Consider the following 5,790-nt stretch of genomic DNA (forward strand, 5'->3'; position numbering starts at 1 on the left):
AACAAAGAAATGTCTTTTCAAGACTTACAAAGGATTACACAAAGTGAAGTTATTTTCAAATTTAAGCTAACTGGAAATAGTCGCTTTATTTCTGATCTATTGGAGCAAACGGTATTCGGAGTTTTACTGAAATTGAGTTACGAAAATTGCACAAAGCCTCCTTACAAAGTATGTTCCTGGAGCATTTAAGGTTCTTATAGAGGGATAGTTTCAGAAGCTTTAGAGGTGGCTCATTTGGTCGAAATTGGAAGTTCTAGTTCCCTTTTAAGAGTCAAATGTGATGGAACTCAACTAGCCCCCCCCCCCGAACTACCCCTCTTTTCACCAAACGCATCTTAGTGCAACTACACGATGGCAATTTTGTTGACAATAGTGCAAAGCACAAATAACAATGCTTCCGGGGTTGACACAACCCCCCACATTCTTTGGGAAAGGATCTTAAGCTATTCCCTGGGGTCATATAAGGATTTATGGAATGGGTGGTCGCATTAAATTCAGATGGGTCTCATATGATTTTGATTTGAGAATTATATTGTCCTTTTTAAGAGTTAAAGTGATTTGAAAGAAACCAACCTTCCTCCCACGCCCATCATTTCCCAAAACAAACATCCAAACAAAATTTTGGGACATCAATTTTTTTCAGCATTGTTAAAAGGTTCAGTAATTATGCGTTTAGGTGTGTAACCCCCCCCCCCCCCCAAAGGTCTCAGGGCAAAAGCCGAAAGCTATGCAATTTGTTCTTTGTTTACATATAGGATATTTTATTGAGAAAAGGTATACATTTTGGACTTCTGCTTTCTCAAAATACAAAGGGTATTAAGATAAGTCCTTCGGGGGTTGTTGAAAAGATTGTGGAACTGAATCAAAGCAAGCTATGTGTATATGGATTGTCAAAATGGTGTGGCTCTGGAATGACTGAATGTCAAATATTTATCAGTTGAAAGAAAAAAGTATACAATTTGATGCTGTTGAAGCTGTTGCTGTTGATACAATTTGATGTTGTTTGAAGCTCTACTCTATAGATTCCTGATGCATTTTTTTTTAAATACTCTGTAATTATTAAATACTCATTTTTAAATTGAACTAGGAATCGAATAAAATTGCTGAAATTTAGATTAAGTTACAAATAATAATAATAATAATTTATTTATTACACACTGTGAACAAAAAGAAGTGGAGTGCATCAAGAACAAAAACAAACAAAACAACGAAAAAGTAAGCTCGCACACTTAACAAATATTTACATAAAACTACGTAAATGATGGTGCGCAGTAAGACCTGCAGATAACAACAGCTTTCCCGCAAGCACAGTCACTTCTTTTCGTAAATCAAGGAGGCCGAATCGCGATATTAGATGCCGGTTCTGGAACCACGGAGGGAGGCAAAAAAGGTACCGAGAAAATTTAAAATAATAAGTCCGGATAGATTTCAGATCTTTAGGCTTCAGAATTGGAAGAAAACCAGATAAATTAAGAATAGAATGATCGCAAAATGAAGATTATAGTATCCCAAGCGCTTTTCTATTGTACTTTCCTCTATTTGCAACAATTTTCGAATATCCTATCTGATTTTTTTTTTTTTTTTTGCATTGGAACTGTCAGAGCCCGAAGTGTTTTGAGATTATTAGTAATGTGAAGACCATGCCACCGAAAAGAAGAGACACAGGGAATAAAGAAAAAACCACAGTTAAGGGGAAGGCTCGCACTCAAATTAAATGAAGTATATTCGCACTTATCAACGTTCAACATAAGCCCAATCCTTCTGAACTGGTCTGAGATCCAGCTAACAGAATGTAAGAGCCCAGCTCTAGAACGACTCACAAGGAGAAAATCGTTCGCGTAAGCAAGATACGAGACATCAATTCCATCAGAAATGAAAGTCGAAGGCAAAGATGAAAGGATAGGAGCAATACATAACTTAAAAATAGTTGGAGAAAGCACACTACCTTGACGGACCCCACGCCGAAGAAACATCTTTGAATTAGGAACTACTCCATTACATTTTACCCGAATAAAAGAGTTAGAATACCAGTACCGTAACAAAACAATAATAGAAAGGTTAATACTATTGGCAAAAACTGAATAGATTGCATGTGAGTGGACTATACTATCGAAAGCTTTCGAAAGATCAGGAGCACAGATATGAAGATGATATTAATTATGAACAGATTGCAACAGAAGGGAAGCTAGAACATGATGGGCGTGCTGACATCCCAGCCTTTTTTGAAAGTGAAATTGGTTTTCACTAAAATTAACATTTTCTGAAATAAAAGGGAGAAGAATATATTCAAAAATGTTGCTAAGATTACACGAAACAGTAATTGGTCGATAAGAACTACACTCTGACGAATTTTTTCCACGCTTCAAAACAGGGTGCCAGAGAGAAAACTGTCGGGAACCATAGAAGTAGATAAACACATCTGAAACAGTAGCTGAAGATGATCTATCAAAGTTGGGCAAACTACTGTCAGATGATAAGAAGAACTTCTGCAACAGAGCTATATTGCATGTTCTTAACAGCTTGACCAATATCAACAGTAGAAACTGGTAATACATTACTCTGAGATACAAGATTAGGCAAACACGACTCAAGAAGATTACTAAAAAGGTTTTCAACTTCCCGGTTCACCTTGCCGAAAATATCACTATACTACGACACCCAAGTATGAACTGCTGTAGAATTTCAGAAAACTCACTACTAAGCTTATCCGAATTCAGAACATGAGACCACTCCTTTCTCGACATAGGAAAATCAAAACCAGATACCCTAGACTGCCGTAAACGTTGTTTATATGCACGCTTGGTACTTTAGTTCAGATCGAAGACAGCTCCTCGATTTTGCCAACCGCAAATCACCCATATTCGTAGCCAAAACTTAGCTTTATTCTTTACAACTTTTAATTCTGGGTCCAAAACCCATTTTGGCTTTCTAGTTTTAACTTTAATCTTTTCTAGAGGAACAGCAGTCACCTCTGCTTGTCTTAAGCACCAAATTATCTTATCATAATATTTATTTAGAGACTGCTTATCATTTGAGAAACGGTCAGTAACTTCAAGCAAATGGTTAGGAACTTTTATAGAACCCAATAACGCGGACAACGTAGCAATATAAAGTGCAAACTTAGCTATACTCCAGTTATTCCTGTAAAACCACTTAGAACTTTGTGTAAATGGTCTAGTAGAACGAAAAGCGACTAGTGAAGCAGAGAACGAAATCGGGAGATGGTCAATATCACGATCATTTTCATGAACAAGAACAGTCGATACATCAATATTTTGTGAGGGAACTCCATGGTCAATATTAGACAAACTTCCAGATTGGTGAATGTATGAATAATCAACACTTTTCTCAACTATTTTATAAGCAGAAACAGCATCAAGGACTAGATAGGATCGAACTGACTGACTTGTAATATCTGTGTTGAAGTCACCAACCACTATGAAATCATAACCAGTCGATACAACAGACGCAAGAATAGCCTTAATATTTGCCGAGGCTTTCATATACGCGTTTAAAGCGGAAATAGTTTTTTGTTACACGGGAGATACACTTTTATCAGCACAGTGTTACCAAACTGAACCGCAAGGATGAATTTACCACTGTGAAAGCACACTGGAGAGAGCAAACTCAGGTTATTCTTAACAATGTACGCGAGGCCTCCAGAAAGTCTACCAAAAGTGACCCCAGCTTTAGTTGTAAAAAAAAGGCTAATCTTAAAAAGTGAAATGCCCTTGGTCCCCACACATTTCATTAAGTCAATTGCGTTGGCAACATATCAAACAAAAAGTTCCTTCACTACCGCCAAGCTTTTTGGAATATTTAAATAGGGGGACTTTGGCGACAGCCATTGATCGACCACTCAGTTACATTACAATTATTTTTTATCTTGATTACTGAATATTTATGTTATTTTCTGCGGATGCATTATTAGTACCGTGTCATTAAAGTTGCCCATGAGTTGCTACTCATTGAATATGTTTTCTCATCATAGGAGTTTTTTGCCCGTATTTACTTGATTGAACATTAAATTCCTTATTGTTTCGGACCTTGTAAAAAAACCGATAAGGATTTACTAGGATTTATTTTTATATACCCAAGTCAACTCTAGCAAATTTTCATAGCTCTGGCCTCTCCTCATATCGAATTAACCTTTGGCCTTTTACTAAAGATTACCATGGGGAGGGGCACTTGATGTTAACAAATTTTTGAATTCTGAAAAGCAGACTAGCCTATACTCTTGTAGTATATTCTAATATTCCAAGATTACTTATCTGACAAGCCCAATTACTTACCCTTAGCGTTTGACAAGATGTAAATGACATGAGAGCAGGGTTGCCAACTTTTGGTCAATGAATATTTCCCTTGAGCATCCAAAAATGTGTCCTTTTCAGCCAAATTATGTCCATATTGTGTCTATAATATGTCCATTTTGAAATCTCAGAAACTAGTTTTTTTACGTCTTGTAAACCTCGTTCAAAGTGGTCAGTCAACATCGAATATAATGAAAACGGAAAAGATTCATTTAGTTCAAATGAACTAGTGTGAAAGCACAAAAATCATAAAAACATGTAAACACTAAAAAACTAATTTTCGGGGCTTAAGGCTCATCTTCCTGCGAGAGTTCCGCTTGACTGGTATGGTCGGCATGAGGGTCAGCATTTTCACTTCTTTTGGTAGCTTTTTGCCAATCGAGTATTTCTTGCGCATGTCATAAGGTACAATCCAGGAGTCAAGCAACGTTGCGGAGTACTAGGTAAGCTGGGTAGCCCTTCAATCAGGGGGGTCACATCCCCAAAGGCAAAATTACTTGATCTTTGAACAATGCTGAACAAAATAGATGTCTACAAATTCTGATTGGATTCTTGTTTTGGAACTGATAGGCGCGGGGGGGGGGGGTGCCCTCAAATCACTTTTGACTCTTCTAAAGGTTACTAAACTTCAATTAAATGAGCTCAGTGGCAGATCCAGAAGGGGGCGAGGGGGACGCGCGCACCCTAGCGTATTATAAAGAGGTGTAATTTACTTAATTAACTCAAGTTTGCGTTAATTAAACTTGTTCCTAACGCAAGTTTACCGGATCAACCTATTTTGCGCCCCCCTAAAAATTTTTTTCGGATCGACCCATTTTGCCCCACCCCCTCCCGAAAAAAATCCTGGATCGGCTCCTGAATGAGCCCCATCTCAGGTTTATATGACTACTCATTCCCTAAAACCGTATATGCCCCTAGCACATAACTTACAAGCCTTGCTCTAGGGATTTATGGAGTTCTATTAACGTAGAAAGCACTGTTATATTGTATTTGGGTCACTTTTACCAACAGTTCGATCTCAAAACTTCTATTGAATAAACCTATAGAATATAACATATTTGTTAAGGAGGGTGGCTAAATTCCTCCACAACACGTGTGGAGGGGGGCTTACTCCGAGGGTGGCACGGCCCTTGTGTTTGAAGTATCGTTCTTAAAAAAAATTGGACAAAAGGTCGAACATTAGCGTAGAGACGGGGGTATTGAGAAGGGAATAGCCCCCGTCATATACGGAATAATTTCTGTATGTTTTAAGTTTTAATGTCACTCCTTACTTTCGGAAGAAAAAAAAACTAGTTTTTGTATTTATTTTTCATCGTTGTTCAGATAATCCCAAGAAATCCACCCCCTCTGTGGAAAATTTCACCACGAAAAATCCCTCTATATAAATTTCTTCCCATGTAAAATTCTTCCGACGGGAAGTTAACCCCGGTCAATTCCATCCATGCTGCGAATCGTTCCCAGAAATTTTTTTGCTTATGAT

At 37.6% G+C, this 5,790-nt stretch overlaps 1 non-coding gene across 1 annotated transcript; it reads left to right on the forward strand.

The window, feature by feature from the left end:
• The first annotated feature begins 4,123 nt into the window (after positions 1–4,123).
• On the forward strand, positions 4,124–4,227 carry LOC148949653 (U5 spliceosomal RNA). Its single transcript, XR_016142177.1, has one exon. It is a non-coding gene; the product is annotated as a U5 spliceosomal RNA (small nuclear RNA).
• Positions 4,228–5,790: the final 1,563 nt, after the last annotated feature.

Source organism: Artemia sp. Qi Xiang Cuo, chromosome 8 (genome assembly GCF_049724085.1).
Source record: "Artemia sp. Qi Xiang Cuo chromosome 8, ASM4972408v1, whole genome shotgun sequence".
Lineage (NCBI taxonomy): Eukaryota > Metazoa > Arthropoda > Branchiopoda > Anostraca > Artemiidae > Artemia > Artemia sp. Qi Xiang Cuo.